The 18,935-nt window shown below is 31.8% G+C and overlaps 1 non-coding gene and 1 pseudogene across 1 annotated transcript; both read left to right on the top strand.

Annotated features, from left to right (window-relative positions):
• The first annotated feature begins 2,097 nt into the window (after positions 1-2,097).
• On the top strand, positions 2,098-2,176 carry TRNAR-ACG (transfer RNA arginine (anticodon ACG)). The gene has a single exon. It is a non-coding gene; the product is annotated as a tRNA-Arg (tRNA).
• Positions 2,177-5,180: 3,004 nt separating this feature from the next.
• Positions 5,181-7,066, top strand: LOC125850980 (uncharacterized; annotated as a pseudogene).
• The last annotated feature ends 11,869 nt before the right edge of the window (positions 7,067-18,935 follow it).

The raw sequence follows: 18,935 nt of genomic DNA, 5'->3' as shown, positions 1-18,935 counted from the left end.
CTTATATTTTTTCTCAAGTGCATCCCACAATTCTTTCAAAGTTGTTATTGCACTATAGACATTATATAAGTCATCCTCTAAAGCACTCAGAATGTAGCCCTTACATAGGAAGTCTGCATGTTTCCATGCTTCAATAATCATGATAGTTTCTCTGTCTGGCATTTCAGCAGCAGGCACTGGAGTTTCTTCATTGGTAAATTTCTGTAGATTAAGAGTGGTAAGCCAGAAAAATACATGTTGCTGCCATCCTTTGAAATTTGCACCAGAGAATTTTCCCGATTTCTCTGTTGTTGGTATAGCAGTTCGGGTTGGTGAAGCAACATCCACTTTAACATTGTTGTTTGTCATTTCTGATAAACAAAAATCTATACAGACTTAGTAAGCAATAACTTAAATTGCAAACTTGATAGGAGTATAAAACCACAAAGGTTTTTGTCTCCACCAGAAACACAGATTAAAATAAATAAAATAATTTCCTTAAGATTGTTGACCAATTTTTGTTTAAAAATAATATTATTGATTTAACAAACTTTGCGGAAACATGAAGATACCAAAGTTTATCTGAACCAGTGAAGAAATAGATGAACATAAATTAATTCACAAAAAAACTATAATCTGTAAACATACCAGAATCTGGAAAAACAGAACGGAAAAGATCAAGCACACTGAATGCACAGTGTCCCCTTAAGGAAATTATTCCCCTCTAGTATCCGAGGTTTGATTTGGAATATGTCCTCCCAGGATAGAATGATCTCAATCACCAGTGTATTGATACCCAAAATGCTGGTGTCAGCGAACCACTCAACAACAGTAAAGTACACGAAGAAATTTGTGCAAAAGAAGTAGTAGAAGAAATCAAAAATTTTCGTAAGTAAAAAGTCTGAAGTATAACATGTATTTATAAGAAAGAGGATCCAAAAAATAAATCTCTCGATCGATCATTTTCCGAAGCCAAAGCCGAGCGACGACGACGGCGCGAGGTGGGTCCCTCTTTTCAACCCTTTTAACAATTAATAGAAGTGTTTCTATATTTAAACTCTTCTATTTTTCTTTCCACCACCGATGAGGGAGAAATAATGTCTTTTCACTAAAGCATAAGAGGAATTTTCAAGTTCTCAACCTTTTCAAGTTCCCAACTTTCCAAGTTCCTCTCTTTTCATCTTCCCTCCATTTCCCATTAACTCTTGCTATATTCCCAATAAAATGATCGACACAATCCTTAGTATGTAACAAAATATGATTAGTTTGGTCATGAATCATATAAGTAAAGATAATAATTATTTTTTATTATACTGGAGAGGGTAGAGAGATCAATAGAAGAAACTTAATCTGATTTTCATAATAACACGATGCACATCTAATCTAATTTAAGATAGAGAATTGAGAACGAGAAAGGTTGATTTTTTAAAATCGTGTAATAGAAACTTGTTATTGTAATTACTTTACGAGTTTTGTTTCGAGGTAATAAGAGAAAGTTGAGTGAAATATTTTAGGTTTTTATGCAACTATCTCTCCCCAAAAAAATAAAAAAAATAAATAAAATAAAATAAAATAAATAAATAATTAAAAAAATAATAAAAATAATAAAAATAAAATAAAAAATATATATATAAATATATATAACATAAAAAAGACGTATCTTGGCGCTGGAGATGAGAGTACTACAAAAAGGGAACTGGTGGAGAGCGAGTGGGCCAAGACCATTAGTAGGTTTTGATTCAATTAGTAGATGTATGTTTGTTGCTATATTTGTGACTTAACAGAAATTGAGAAGTTAAAGAAATCTGAAGATTTAAATAAATGTGGTTGGGTCAAAGCCTATGTCAAGTATATGAAATTGCAAAAATACGGGTACACAAAACAACATGGAAAAGACTAATATTATGAAGCAACAGTACTCTAGCAGTGCAATTTACTCGCCGTGACCTTCTCTTGAATTCTCAAAAAAACTTCTGTCGCTCCATCCCCACAGGGGCAGAGGACCCGTCGCTGTCTCGGTTGTGCTACCGGAAGCTTTGGGGAAGTCGGAATGGGAGAGCACTCATCTTGGGGTGGCTTTTTTTTAGGGTACTCCCCGGAACAGATCCAGTGGAGTCGGGGTGGGGCCTGTAGCTCAGAGGATTAGAGCACGTGGCTACGAACCACGGTGTCGGGGGTTCGAATCCCTCCTCACCCACAACCGGCCCTGACCTGTAAATGGACCTTTATGGACTTCTAACATATCTTAAAGTCCATGACCAATACCCCAGTTGGTCCTATACATGTGACCCGCTATCAGGAAAAGCCATTTTAGGATTCCATTTCCTAGTACCATGACCAAAATGAACTCCTGCCTCCAACATCTCTTCCAAATTTATGTTCCAATATAAGTGTGAAAAATCTTTCATATCTTGTATGTGAAGCAATAATGAAAATAAAGGTAATTATTGTTTGTCTTGCCTATATTTTATCTTTAAAGTTGTATATGTATTGTATATTTTAAACCACTTTTATGTTCTATTTTGAGTATAGTGAATCACTGGGCATGTTGTTTAAGTACATTGAATAGAGAATCAAGTTTCTTTTATGTTGTAATATGTATAAGCTTTATGCTTATAAGAGAAACTAAATGAACTTGATTGTTCTTTTGCTCAGTCAATTCTATTGTATCTAGCAATTGTTGTTGTTGAAAATTTATGTTACCATGTTTTTTCAGAAGTATATCCAAAAATAGTGATGAGAGTCTATCGAAAAACAACTCTCTACCTTCACAAGTAGGGGTAAGGTTGCTCACACACCACTCTTTGATTTAACAAAAAGAACTTTCCTTTTTGTTAATTAGCATACAAGCACTTTGCTCTAGGACCTCCATAAATTAGAACGTGCTTAAAATATTTTACTCTTGATATTTTGCATAAACAAAGGTCATTTGTATTTCATGTAAATGAATTTCAATCCAGTTACTATGGAACGGATTACTTGACGAAACATTCATTGCGACAGTTGTTTGAGTGTCCACATAGAGACCAACGTAAATATTGTGTGTGAAATATGTGGGACCAAGCGGCATCTTCGCACAGATAAAGGGGCCTACTTTGGATAGAATGAAATGTGAGTTCCAGGATTTATCAACACACCTTTCTCAACCGTAAGGGACTACAATTTCTTAGATGTAGTTGAAGTTTCTTTTTATTTCATGAATCTAGAAAGCCATATCACAAATTCATTACAAGTTCAAGGAGAAATTCTTAGATAGCTAGCTAGCCACAGTTTTAAACCTTAAGGATATCATTATATCAAGTTGTTGCTAAGAATAGATGACTATATTAATTAAAAAGAAATAAGTTGATAGTCTTTTCGACCTCAGTTTGCCAGTCATTAAAAAGTATAGACAAAGGTAGTTTATTCAGAAAAAATTGAACCCTTTTCTCTCTGATTCAGTGACAATGATTAAGAATAATTATTTGATGGTCAGATTAGCATAAAATATCTATATTTTGTTTTATGTACTTCTGCAGTCATGTCATATGGCTCTCTTACATTCTCCAAGATCCAGGCTTACTCTGGTGAGTGTTGGATTGATTTTTGAAGTTCTTGCCTAATAATATCTATAGGTGTAGATATATATATATAGGTGTTAAAATAGAAGAGTACTTTTAACACTCCAATAATCCACATATTTAGGTAATATACACAGGTAAGTTAACTGTTACAAATTTTTGGATATAGTTTATATTATGGATATAGTTAATGTAATGACCCTAAAGGTCATTTTTGGAAATTTTCATAAAATTACCGTTTTACCCCTCCCGATAGTTGCCCCGAGTCCTAATTGTTGTATTTTCGAAGTTGGTTTGAAGGAAAATTGATGAAAAGTTGAGTTTTTGGAAAGTTGAGTTTTTAAGAGTTAAAGTTTGGTGAAAAGTGCTATTTCGAGTCATTTGGAGTTTCGAGACTCGAATCGGATTTCCGTCGATTCCAGCAGTCTTAGAATGTCGAAACGGGTCTATGAGAATTTACGGAGTCGAATTTGGAGTTAAAACGAATATTTGAGGTCCTAAGTTGCAAAAATTGTGAAATTTTGATCAAGAGTTGACTTTGGTCAACAAACGAGGTTCCGGTGCTCGAAATGGAATTCCGAGGGCACCATTGGATTCAGGGGTGATTCTAAGTCTAGAATGAGTCTTGGTTGAATTTTAGAGGCCCCGAGTGCGTTTCGAGTTTTTGAGCCTAAAGTTAGTTTCTTGACGCCTTATCGGATACCGGGTCAAGGAGACCTCGAATTCAAATTCCGATGATTTCATTGAGTCCGGAATGTCATTTTCAAGCTAGTAGCATATTTGGTTTGTGTTCGGAAAGTGCCAAATGAGTTTTGGGTGAGCTTTTAAGCTTCTTGGATGCTTTGACACTATTTCAGCAAACTGTGGCAACTAAAGGGTTAATTATTAGTTTTAAAGGTCGAAAAATTATTCCGAAGGTTCTGAAATTTTGAGCATGAATTATAGGACTTATCTGCAAATTTTCGCTAACCCGAGATTGGACTTTTATCGCAAATAAGAAATAATTATTTACCGAGTAGAAATGATATTTGACTGGGCAAACGAGCATGAAATTGAGCTCAGATTGAACGAGCAGGTCCGTATCATTATTTAAGACATTTACAAAAAAGAATCGGGTCATTTCACTATCGTATGAGGAAATTACGGCCTTTTTAGTGAATGATTAACTGCTGTTTTTCTGGTGCATAACAGTCATGTACTGTTATAAAAATCTCAAACTGTGTTCATTTGGTATTTTGAGCATATCGGGAGTTCTAGAGATCGGAATGGAGTGATTCTTACGGTTTTCTTCTTGAATTAATATGACGGTTAGTATTCAATCTTCAATTCGATATTTTTTCATAATTTCTTTATCTGGTTTTTTTTCCTATCCGTAAACCTCTTGGGAAAAATTGGGGTTTTATCAATTTGGACTCCCTTTTTGATGAAAAAGGTATATTTATGGTCCTTATGTTATGGGTAAACTGATTTTAACATAAAATTATTGATTCATCGATTATTTTCATCATATTAACCGCGTACAATTTGGACTTTCTCGGTAAAGTTAAAATTTGATAAATTGAGAATTTCAAGGTCGATCTTAACTCCGTTTTTGATGAAATTTCATATTTGAACTTATCTAAGCATGGGTAANGTCTCTTTTCTGTTGTTCAAGATCAACCAAGTAGAGACCTTTCCCAGCGACATGTTTCTAAAAGAGCGAAGAAGCTTAAGTTGAAAAAGGAGGAGATAAAATTGAAGCCTGTTATTGCATTCGATGTTGCTGAAATTAGGGAACGTGATTGGTGCAATGTGGTTACATGCCATATGGACACCCCGCGTGCTTATGTATGGAGGCTTCAAAATTTTGTTCTTGGCGAGCATATTTTAACTCCATGCCCTGAAAATCCAACTCCAGTCAAGGCTTGCGCTATTAGTGCCTGTGGAAACTTTGCTGTACTAGGGACGGCCGGCGGTTGGATTGAGCGGTTTAATCTTCAGTCAGGAATCAGCCGTGGCAATTATGTTGATGCGTTAGAAGGTGAAAGTGCTGCTCACAATGGGGAAGTAATTGGCATAGCTTGTGATGTGACAAACACCATCATGATAAGTGCTGGATACCATGGCGATGTAAAAGTTTGGGACTTCAAATGTCGCGAGTTAAAATATAAGTGGGAGGTTGAGTCTTCCTTAGTTAAGATTGTGTTCCACCGTTCTAATGGTCTTTTGGCTTAGTTATCCGTCTATTTGATGTTATTGCACAGAGGTTGGTTCGTAAATTTGAGGGACCGTATTACTGACATGTGCTTTAGTGAGGATGGGAAATGGCTTTTGACATCCAGTATGGATGGGACTCTCAGAATCTGGGATGTAAATTTAGCTAGACAAATAGATGTAATACAAGTTGATCTGCCTATCACTGCATTATCTTTATCGCCTAATATGGATATCTTTGCCACATCGCATGTTGATCAAAATGGTGTCTATCTGTGGGTCAATCATGCGATGTTCTCTGGAGCAAAAGAAATAGTCAGTGTTAAGATGCCGCCTGCTGCTTCTGAAAAAGATGGTGAAAAAAGCAAAAACAGGACTATCTTTAAGCCATTGGAGTCCTCTGATACTTCAGTTTCTAAATTCCAGATCTAGTCACTCTTTCACTTTTGCCTAAGAGTCAATGGCAGAGCTTGATCAACCTGGACATAATAAAAGCCCGCAACAAACCTATTGAGCCGACACCTTTTTCTTGCCTTCAATTCCATCTCTGTCCGGTGAGATATTATTTAAACCAAGTGAAGGTACTAATGCACAAAATACCAGATTGGAAGAGAGCAGTAAGAAAACGGATCTTCCAGTATCCAAATTCTTGCAAATTCTCAAGTCATGTGCGGAGAAAGAGAATTGTAAGCTCCTCTCCTTCTCTTAATGTGCATCTACTTTCGTTATTGGACAGGCTCTAGGTATGACACATATATTGCCTTTTGCAGTTGCACCATTCACTAATCATATCAAAAGCTTGTCTCCTTCAATATTGGATATGGAGCTGCGAATGCTTCAGATAATAGATGACGATAACGAGCAGGAGCCTGAGAAGAGACAAGAATTGCATTTTATTGAACTGCTACTTGATTACTTTATACACGAGATTTCATGCAGAAGCAATTTCGAATATATACAGGCTCTGATTAGATTGTTTTTGAAGGTAAATTTCTGCATTCACAAGCTCTCTAGTATATTTTCTCTGTTCGACATTGATGAGAGAGATAATCAAGTTTAGGTTCAAAGAATGTTCTGAGGCTCCATTTCTGATAGTCCTGCTTAAAATTTCTCTATGATGTCTGTTTGAATAATACCATTTAACATCTCTTTTAATTTGTGCTGGACAGATTCATGGTGAAACAGTCCGACGTCAATCAAAACTGCAGGAGAAGGCAAGAAAGCTTTAAGAAGTTCAATCTGCAGTTTGGCAAAAAATAGATAAATTGTTCCAAAATACCAGATGCGTGATCACGTTTCTTAGCAACTCCCAGCTTTGATTAATTTCAACATGACATTCCTTAGCTGTTGTAATGTAATTGAAATTATTTTTTCTTCTTCTTTTTCTAATTTTTGGATATAGTTTATATTATGGATATAGTTAACTGGTATGAGGCCAGTGTATTATGTTTTACATGATTTTAAAGTCACTAACAGATATAATTGTGCAGGACTTAGGAGATTCCCTTTGATGTGAAGACTCACACTTGCACAAATATGACACAATCTTTTGTTCCACGAGTTAGTAGTAAGGTCTGCTTACACTTTATCCTTCTCATTCACGGGGTGTGTTGTTGGCCTCCTCTTCTTTCAAAGAATCTGGAGGAACTGAATTCATGTGTATTGTAGACATATCTTTTGTCATTATTTAATGGGATAAGGCACTAGTACCTCCCTAGACTATGACCGAAATTTCAAAGACATATCTTAACTAAACTAAGGTCCTATTACCCCCTGAACTTATTTTTTTTGTAATTTTGTACACCTTTTTGACCTACATGGCCTCCAAACATCTCCCACGCACATCACTTAAGTGGAGTCACAGAGTGTGCCACGTAAGCTAAAAGGTGTATACAATTACACAAAAAATGAGTTTAGGGGGGTAATAGGACCTTAGATTAGTTAAGGTGTGTCTCTGAGATTTCGGTCATAGTCTAGGGGGTACTTGTGTTTTATCCCTTATTTAATTCAAGAAGTGAAATTGTTGGTATGCCCAAATGCACATGTCCAATCAAATACATGTATTGATAGTATAGGTGCAAGTTATCTTTGCTTCTTAAACAGTCTCTTGTCTATTTTTTTTTCATCAAATTGAATTATTTAATTATAAGAAAAATTGTATATCTTGATTCATTTTTATGATGGGAGTTGTACGTTTCTGAGGAGTACTAAGTTCATGAAAATATAATTTGGTTACTTTAGAGTAAAATCTGAATTAATTTAATTTAGTTACGAGTTAATATTTGAATTGTAATAGTAGTATTTGTAGCTATATCACATCCATGTAAATAAATCAACAAAACTAAGCGCTAAAATACGAAAGTTGCTCCTAAAAACAATAATTATTGAAAAAACTTTAGTATGAATGAGACATATAATTTACCTCAAATAATTTGAGATTGTACTTGGTCATTTCTTATGTATATTTGAGCTGGTATTTAATGGAAAGATAAAATAAATGTTATTTTTGTTTGAATTGATTAAATCTGGACTCTCTAGAATTATTAAAATATTGATATTTCATCCTCATTTCAAATGTAATAGATAATTTTGATCACAAGCATATATATGTTAGTAACTGATTTATAAATAGTATATATAAATGTAATTAGTACTCTCATATGTATAATGTTCAACTACATAAATATTTCACTTTAAAAACAACATTCAATAGAATGACATTCACAAAATATATAGATAACATGTTTGACTACTATATTACAAAATATATAGATAACACGTTTGACTACTATATTATGTTCAAGATAATAGTGTTTTTATTTATTTTATATAATGGCGTCTATATGTTATTGTCTCACTTATATTAATCAATTTTAAATATAAGATTACACGTTGGGCCCGTGCTTAGCACCAGGGGCGGCTCAACATAATTTGTGGCCTAAAGCAAAATTTTTATTAGAGGCCTAAAATCTATATAAATTTTATCTATATCTATTTATTTTTCTAAATTTCTAGACGTAAATTACTACTTAATATCTTTTATATAAATGATTTTCAAACACTTTTTTTTTTAATTATTAGTTTTAAGTAAGATTTTATCAATTCAACATTGAAAAACATCATTTTATTGAAACAATTATTATATGAATTATTAACACAATTTTATAAGTAATAAGTTGATAAACTTTAAAGATAAGAGTTAGAATCATAGAATTTGATTCAAAAAGTTGATAACTTGGTATACCTACTTTAATATGAAAATTAACAAATAAATTAAAAAAAACAATTTGTAATGCACTTTGTTCAACACTTTTTGACTATTGATTTATATTTTTGAGAATGTATTACTCTAACTATCAAAGATTTGAAGAAATAGAGTGCAAAAAGAGTTACAAAGGATAAATAATGTGAGTGTTAACGAAGAAAATGTAAGAATCCAAAACAATATTTCCTTAATTTCTTCTATTTGAATGGGGTTAAAATACATAATTTTTTATTTATAAAAATTTGAGGCCCCCAAAAATTGGGGGCCTAAGGCCAATGCCTAAAATTTTATAGGCAAGAGCCGGCACTGCTTAGCACGAGAAATACTTATCTAGTAATGATAACAAAGAGAAACTATATAAAAAAAAACTTATAATATATAATTTTTGAATTAACATTTATATAGAAATAGATAGCCATTTTCTCCGAGACGAGATAACGAAGGGCAACATTCATTCAACAAATGTTTCCTCTAAAATGCAGCTCGCTGATTTTTTTTAAAAAAAGCATTAGGAAAACATCAGTTTGACTACCTTCTTTGCAAGTTGGGCATTCAAAATCTTCAGGCACCAACTAGAGGGGGGTATTAAGCAAAGATCTGTAAATATAGTAACTTTGGATTGTGTATATAATTTTGTGAGAGATGTAATATTCTATGAGATATTATAGGAATAAGATATCTTTAGGAAATATTTTAGGAGTAGAAGATTCAATCTTATGTATATATATTCTTCTTTTCTGGAATGAGAAGCAGGGCAGATTCTTCAAAACATTAGTCACTGTTTTATACATGCTTTTGATATAATTAGTGACTGGTGCAACTGCAAAAGGCAATAAATGTGTCATACATAGAGTCTGTCCAATAACGAAATTAGATATAGGACTTGAGAATTTGCATACTGGAAGATCGGTTTTCTTACTACTCTCTTCCAATCTGGTATTTTGTGCATTAGTTGGTTTAAATAATATCTCACCGGACAGAGATGGAATTAAAGGCAAGAAAAAAGGTGTCTTTTCAGATTTCTTTATGTCCAGTTTGATCAAGCTCTGCCATTGACTCTTAGGCAAAAGTGACTAGATCTGGAATTTATTGATAAAAAATATCGGGAGAAGACTAAATGAGGACCATATTATGGACCTAATATATTATTGTACAAGGAAATAATTCTCAATTTATAGAAGCATACAACGGTTTTCTCCAACAAGGAATGACCGAAATATGGCAAGAAATGTAATCTAATTTCATAAATTATGTACTCCTATTAGATATATCATAATTAAGTAACAACCTATATAAGCCGGCAACTATCATAATTAACCTCAGAACGTCTATTCCTTTCACCCTAAATATTAAAATAGATCGAGTTATAATTGTAAGTAACCACTTAAATTGGGTAAAATTTTAATTAATTTGGCCTTGCTTCCTATCTAATTCAATAAAGAAAGATATAAATATAAGTAAATGACTATTTAATTCTATATTGTTACCCCATTTAACCGAGGTCAAATTTGAATACAACATATTGGAGATTCCGAAAATAAATAACGTAATTTAAAAAGCCATCACCTAACTATTACAAAGGTGAGTTAGAGCATCTAAATTTTGTATTAATTTTATTTTGGAATTACAATAATGTTGGGTAATGAGCAGATTAGTTTTTGAGTCGATAATAATTTAAGGAGAGGAATTTCTACTTGTAGCGTTTATCTAAAATAAGAGCAGCCTGATTAAAAGTATACCATAAATGGACAAATAATACTTAATTAACATTGCTTTAGACTGACCCAAGCTTTTTTAGAAAAAATAAATAATCCAAACGGGCAATTAGGCCACTTTTATTACTAATNATTGTACAAGGAAATAATTCTCAATTTATAGAAGCATACAACGGTTTTCTCCAACAAGAAATGACCGAAATATGGCAAGAAATGTAATCTAATTTCATAAATTATTTACCCCTATTAGATATATCATAATTAAGTAACAACTTATATAAGCCGGCAACTATCATAATTAACCTCAGAACGTCTATTCCTTTCACCCTAAATATTAAAATAGATAGTTATAATTGTAAGTAACCACTTATATAGGGTAAAATTTTAATTAATTTAGCCTTGCTTCCTATCTAATTCAATAAAGAAAGATATAAATATAAGTAAATGACTATTTAATTCTATATTGTTACCCCATTTAACCGAGGTCAAATTTGAATATAGCATATTGGAGATTCCTAAAATAAATAACGTAATTTAAAAAGGCATCACCTAACTATTACAAAGGTGAGTTAGAGCATCTAAATTTTGTATTAATTTTATTTTGGAATTACAATAATGTTGGGTAATGAGCAGATTAGTTTTTGAGTCGATAATAATTTAAGGAGAGGAGTTTCTACTTGTAGTGTTTATCTAAAATAAGAGCAGCCTGATTAAAAATATACCATAAATGGACAAATAATACTCAACTAATTAACATGCTTTAGACTGACCCAAGCTTTTTTAGAAAAAAATAATAATCCAAACGGGCAATTAGGCCACTTTTATTACTAATAAAAAAGAAACAATATTTACAAAATCACGTTCCCTAATTTCAGCAAAATCTTCAATTTTATCTCCTCCTTTTTCAACTTAAGCTTCTTCACTATTTTACAAAACATGTCGCTGGAAAAGTTCTCTACTTTGTTGATCTTGAATAACAGAAAAAAAGACGAAACTATACTCAAAATTGCTTCGGCATGAAACTAAAGAGGCAATGGATTCTCTTTCAACTATTTTAGTATTATTTAAATTAAAGAGACAATGGATCACACTCCTTCATCAAAATTGAGTCTGTTGATTCTCTTTCACGTTGTTGCAACTTTTATTTCTTTCACAGGTGTTCTTAATGTATTTGTGTCAATTTTCTTATTTAAATGACCATAATAATAAAAGAGAAAGGTAAATTTCCAACAACGAAATTCATCATAATTATATTTTAAAAAAGTTATGTAATAACATTCATATCATAGTTGTATTTTTATTTTAGAACACGAACAAATACCAAACTACATACTAAGCTAAAAAGTTGGAAGAAATATATTGTTCACCCCACAAAGGTTACTTTTAACTGGTCCTGGACAAGTAATGAAATGTGTCACACTTCGATCCAAACAAAGATAAAATTCTTTGAGAAGCACGTGTCCAGTGCTATTTATCATACACGACAGAAAGACATCAATATTGGGTCCAACCAGATTAAAAATAGATTGTCTTATGTGAGACTCCGAATATGATGTGTGGTTTGATGGATGTACTCCTCCTGGTACGTCCATGTAGTCAATCAAATTTGTCATCATCGTGGAGACTCTTACGGCCGCTTGAAAGTACTGAATCACGGGGATTATATTTTGATTACAATAACCGTGTTGAATCCATTCATATTGCCAAAATTGAACATCACTAACCCCAGCTATCAGATTTGGCCAAATAATTTTGAGCTGGTTATTTAAATTTGGATTTTGTCGCATCTGTCCAAATCATAACAAATTATAACTTAAAAGACTACGTATTTCTCAACCCTTAAATAAGAAGTATATAACCAAAAATAAAAATAAAACATGCAGCAATTGAGAGACACACTTACCATAGCATTTACATTATTTATTTCAGTTGATGAATTGGAGCATTGGCAGTGCATTGATCCTAAACTATCCGCTGGCCAGAGGCCATGTATTGAAAACCTTTCTGAAAGGTTTGGTTTGCATACTTTTTCCTGACAAAATGTCGGGGGCCATTGGAGCACATGTTGCATAAGAACATATTGTGAATGGATGCCTTCAAAATATAGCATAGTAAGTAGTAAAAGAAAGACTGAATTATGATACGAATGATTCATGTTAACGATAACTATTTTAGAAAGTGAAATATGACCAACAGAAGAAAAGGTATGTCTCAAATATTCTATGAATTAGTTGAGTGTACATTTTCACAATGATCATAGCTTGCCTATTTATACTTTCAACTAGTTTCTAATTATCTAAGCAAACTCATAAATGTTAATATTGATATAGTAAAAATTTAATGAAAGGATGTTAATGAGATTAAGTTTGGAGACACAAGTAACCAACTAATTTAAGAACTTGTTATATTTCCTTTAAAGGCCTAAGTCTAATTGATATTTTCCCGCATGTATTGTCTACTACAACAATAGAATGGTAAATACAATTTAACAATGACATATCTATTATAAAAACAATATCATAAAAATAATTTTAAAGTATTATATTAAAAACTAACAAAGAAACCTTTAACAAGGATGGATAACAAAGAGAAATTATATATATATATATATATAAAGAGACTTATATATAAATCAATTTGATCAATTGATTTATTGATTAAAAAATATCGGGAGAAGACTAAATGAGGACCATATTATGGACCTAATATATCATTGTACAAGGAAATAATTCTCAATTTATAGAAGCATACAACGGTTTTCTCCAACAAGAAATGACCGAAATATGACAAGAAATGTAATCTAATTTCATAAATTATTTACCCCTATTAGATATATCATAATTAAGTAACAACTTATATAAGCCGGCAACTATCATAATTAACCTCAGAACGTCTATTCCTTTCACCCTAAATATTAAAATAGATAGTTATAATTGTAAGTAACCACTTATATAGGGTAAAATTTTAATTAATTTAGCTTTGCTTCCTATCTAATTCAATAAAGAAAGATATAAATATAAGTAAATGACTATTTAATTCTATATTGTTACCCCATTTAACCAAGGTCAAATTTGAATACAACATATATGAGATTCCTAAAATAAATAACGTAATTTAAAAAGCCATCACCTAACTATTACAAAGGTGAGTTAGAGCATCTAAATTTTCTACTATTGAATCTATTTTTTTTATAAAGATTATTGACTCTGTTTTAAAAGTCTATCTAACCAATTCGAGATTCTAAGATAAAAATTCAATTAATTTTATAAAAAAGGAGTAAGGCATTCTTTAAGATCAATGGAAAATAATTTACTGTCCGAACTAAAGTTAATACATTAAGCTAAAAATAGTGACGGATTTGATAACTAATTAATCATTTAGTATTTATGAAAATGAACGTATGAGAAACAAATTTGAGTTTAAATAATGGGCAAAATTGATCACCAACTACATAAAAAATTAGAAATTGAAATCTACTTCTTCTCATACCTTTCAAAATAAGTAAAAGTTATTTGAGATAGAGGTAAAGAATTGGAGTCATTTACAATTGAAAAGCGTCATTTACATTTTAGAACTTCATTTGACAAGGGTGGTCATTATTTTATCACTAGTCTTACTGTTCATAATCGTAAATGGTGAAATAAATATTAGAATATCAAAAGTAAATCAAAACATAAAATAGTCAATACAAAATAAATAAATAAATAATCTTGGGTCTCCAAATACTAGAACTTTAATCTAATATATGAAAGTTTTGAGGGTAAATGAGTAATGTGTGTTCCAGGTCTAATGGATGGTGGCACCGAGGAAATTCATTGACGTTCATACAAAGACCAGAAAAGAGGGAAAAGGATTAGTGGGTAGAAAATTCATTTATCATTTGAAATGATATCGAAAGGAACAAGTATGAACAATACCAATTAAACATGCTAAAATTCCTTAGAATATTTACTCTAGGATTTAGGCAACTAAAACTAAAAATAAAACTTACATGACTAGTACAACTAAGAAATATTTAAAATTTTCCACAACAAGTAAGAAGTTGGAAAACTGATACATAACTTCATACACTTTTAATTAAAGTGTGTTACTAACATTATAGCTAAGGTCATAATGAACAGACTAAGGTCATAAATAATGCATGTGGATTCAAAAGAATGATAATTATATTTAAGAAAGAAATTTACTCCTTACTACTATTTAAAAATATAAAAGGGCATGTCAGGAATTTGAATGAACAAACAACATTTGATAGATCGATATCCTGAAACAAACATAGTATTGAGAAAATGGGCTATTTACTTACTAGTATTTTAAAAACATCATGAACACCTACTCAACATAAAACAGTAGCCATGATAATATTAAGATATGGTATTAAATGAAACTAAAAATATAAACATGTTCATGAAAATATTTTTCATTTTGTTTCATAGATGATGTGTTATTTAAGATTTAGCTTCTGTAATTTAAAGATATATTCAAAGATTGAGAGTCAAATTTTTACCTTAATTCCACTGCGTTTGAGGCTTCAGACCTATAAAAACAGAAATCAAGAGAAAAATAGTAAAACCCAAGACCAATGTTTTTACTTTTTCGTCGGTGGAAATTTGAAAGCCTTTCGATCCATTTCTGCTGATAGCCCCCATATCATCTTTGATAATAAAGCGATAAGTTCGAGTCTTGTGGAATCTGATTTTCAATCAAATGGATTGAGAAGTAGAGCATTACAAAAAAAGGATGACAATTGCTAAACTCACGCAAAAAGATCTCTTTCCTTCTACGACTTCTTCATCAGTAGTGACTCCATTGTAACTGGGTAAATCACATCGATCAAGTTTTGGTGACTCCATACAATTAATTTTTATACAACAAATAATTGTATGAAGGAAATTCATATGCATGATAATGGTGTATATAACAAATAATCAAAAAATTATACAAATCTGTAAAAACAAACAAATAAACATAATAAATCTGAGAAAGTATTACTACATATATACAAAAGGGCTTATTATACAATCATAAAATAGAACAAAATAAGTATTGTTTATACATATACATTAACTTCTTCAGATCCATCTGGTCCACTAAGCCAGCGACAATGTCTTCAGATGATTTTGACTGATCACTGGTAGAATCAATTGCTTTTGCTTTCCTCTTCTATGTTGAACTAGATTCGCCTTTTGTATTTGACTTTGTGATAATTTCATCCATTCTAATTGGGTCATTTTCAAACTTGGATCTGAAAAATTGAAAAAAAAAACCGATTTAGACAGGTTTTGGCGGTACCTGAAATTTTTGAAGTTGTGATTGAGAGCGTAGTGGTGAAGATTTGAAATTCAAACTAATTTGTGGAGATAATTTAGAAGAAATTGAAGGGTATGGGAGAGAGGAAGGAGATGAAGTGAATTGTATAAAAGGAATAACTTCCGTTTTTTTTTATTTACCTATACAAATCGTGGGACCCGTCAGTAGTAGCGAGATATGTGAAACTGTAGTTACTCAAAGGAAATAAATGAAACAATAGCTATATTATTTATTTTAAATTAATAGTTTGCCATTATGCACAATTTTCCCTTAATTATTTCTTTGGCCTTTTCCTCATCTAACTAATTCAGGGAACAAATTAGACCTATTAGATAATGGGAAAAAATTATATAAAATAACAAATTATTACTTCAAATTATATGTTATAATCACAGTTTTATTTAATTCTAATTCGTAGTAAGTACTTTGTCATTTGTCTCTCTCACTTTATACAAACACAAATTTATAAATTGCATTTGTGTTTGTAGAAAACGAGAGAAAATTGTATATACAAATACAAATACATATCTCTTCGTCCTATTTACTTATAATTATACAATACAAATCTTCCCCTGTCCAATCTCTTTCTCGCTTTATACAACCTAAATTATACAAAATACAATGTATAATTCGTGTTTGTATAAAACATGAGCGAGATTTGTATACAAATTTATCTGTATACAAAAATACAGCTACATATACATATACATATACATATTTATGTTTGATACATATAATACACATATACATATACGACTGAAAATCACAACAAAAAAAGCATATATAAAGTTAGTTTCTTATTTGTATACATATTCCAAATATATACTTATACAATTGATTCTTATGTATAAGTATACCGAAATCTATAGATTAATAGTCATAGCAAACATAAAATTTGTTATGGAGCACAATTATGCAAACTATAGCTATAACATACAAATATGATTTTTAGTTTAGTTTGATATGGGTTGATTCATTTATTTTTCTTCATTTAACTTAACATAATATAACTAACAAATAACAAATCAAAGAAAATCAAGATAGAGAATATTTCAAATTAGATAAAGTTGTTGAAAATCATCATTACTTATGTTACAAAAGATTATGAGACCCAAAATAGGTGATTCTCTTCCTTCTACCTAAAACTCCAGATTTGACTCCAAATTATTTTCCTTGTCCAAATTGTGATTGTTTTATTTTTAGTAGAAACGTCTCACGTGTGCCATTATTTGGCCTGGTCTTTCAGAACTAATTATTGTTATGAAACTCTATCATAATACCTTATAGTTTTATTAGTTAAATTTGATTTTTTTTAATTTACAAATTTGAACACATTTAGTTTTATATGTTATTTGGCTTACCTTTCTCACAGTGTATTTACTTTATTTTTTCAGAATTCTATATCATTCCTCAGCATTAAGGGCTATGTTGGCCACCTCCAAAAGTGTTAGCTACATAAAAATAGCAACAACAACAAAAAAAAAAAACAGGACTACTTACAAAGCTCCTATGAAATCCACTAGTTGAATTTCTTCTTCTATGTTCATTTCTTTACACCAAAAACCTAAAGTGGTAATTACTTTCCACTTAATCTTCTCTATAGTGCATTCTTTCCTTACAAAAATTCTTTGTTTCTCTCCTTCCAAATGATCCTCCAGATACAAGCAGGTATTGTTCTCCACCACCTCCTTTGGCTCTTACTATCTCCCCTTCTGACCCAACAACTTAGTAGGTCTGATGTATGTTCTGGCATAATTCAATTTAGGCTAGCTAAATTGGTGAATAGAGCTCATACTTCTGTTGTTACTTTGCAGTGGAGGAACAGATGATTGTTGGTTTCTAGAGCCTCTTTACAAAGATAAAACTTGAGGCAATAATTTTTCCCCTCTTTTGAAGTTTATCATGTGTCAGTCAAGCTCTATTAGTTATCAACCAAGTGAAACACTTCACCTTAGTAGGGGCTACACTCTTCCATATAGCACTCCATGGCCCTGATTTATTCCCTGCAGTTGTGGCTAGATCCCTTTTATACATTTTGTTCATAGAGAATTGACCATCAGTATGATGCCTCCATAGCAATTTATCTGTTTCCAGATTTGTGCCAAAAAATCTCCTATTAAAGCTAGCATATTGGATACCCACTATATTTCCCAATCATTAAGTAATCTCGGAAAGAGCAAATTCCATCCTTGTGGAGACCAAGCCTCTTGTATTTTGCTATCAGGATTCAAGCAAATGGAAAACAGCCCAGGAAATAAATTTTCCAAGGATCCTTGACCAGTCCAATCTTCCTTCCAAAACAAAGCCTTATTTCCTCGGCCAACCTTTATCCTTACATTGTCTCTGAAAGTCTGCCATATGTTCCTTATAGTCCTCCATACCCCCACACCATATGTTTCTGTCACTTCCTCTGAGCACCATTGACCTTCCTGACCGTACTTGTGTTAAATGAGTTCCTTCCATAGAGCTTGTGTCACGACCCGGGAGCACCCCCTAGTCGTAACAGGCGTACTCGACCTCGAAGAGGTCTAATACAAGCCTCTTAGCGTTCATTCATCGCATAGACACTAAAACCATAAGGAATTAAAAACTTTCTTTACCAAGAACACATTTTTTTAAAAAAAATACAGCAAGCGAAAAACTTTCTAGACTTTATACATGATGCCTCAAAACCATCTAATACTTTAGAGTACAAAATTCGGGACTAATCCCATACACAACTTAAACAATACTAAAAAGACATAAAAGAACATATTGGGTATTGTCCTCGAATATATGAGGACTCACCAAGTCTTCATCTTCAACACTTAGAAACCTATCAAATAGCCATGACATGTCATCATCTCCAAATCCCTACACTTTAGTCCAAAAAGGGAAAAAAAGGGGTTAGCACAATTAAGTACTAAGTATGGA

Source organism: Solanum stenotomum, unplaced genomic scaffold (assembly GCF_019186545.1).
Source record: "Solanum stenotomum isolate F172 unplaced genomic scaffold, ASM1918654v1 scaffold21326, whole genome shotgun sequence".
NCBI lineage: Eukaryota > Viridiplantae > Streptophyta > Magnoliopsida > Solanales > Solanaceae > Solanum > Solanum stenotomum.
The sequence above is the reverse complement of the archived record's forward strand: the minus strand, read 5'-3'. Positions and strand labels throughout refer to the sequence as shown.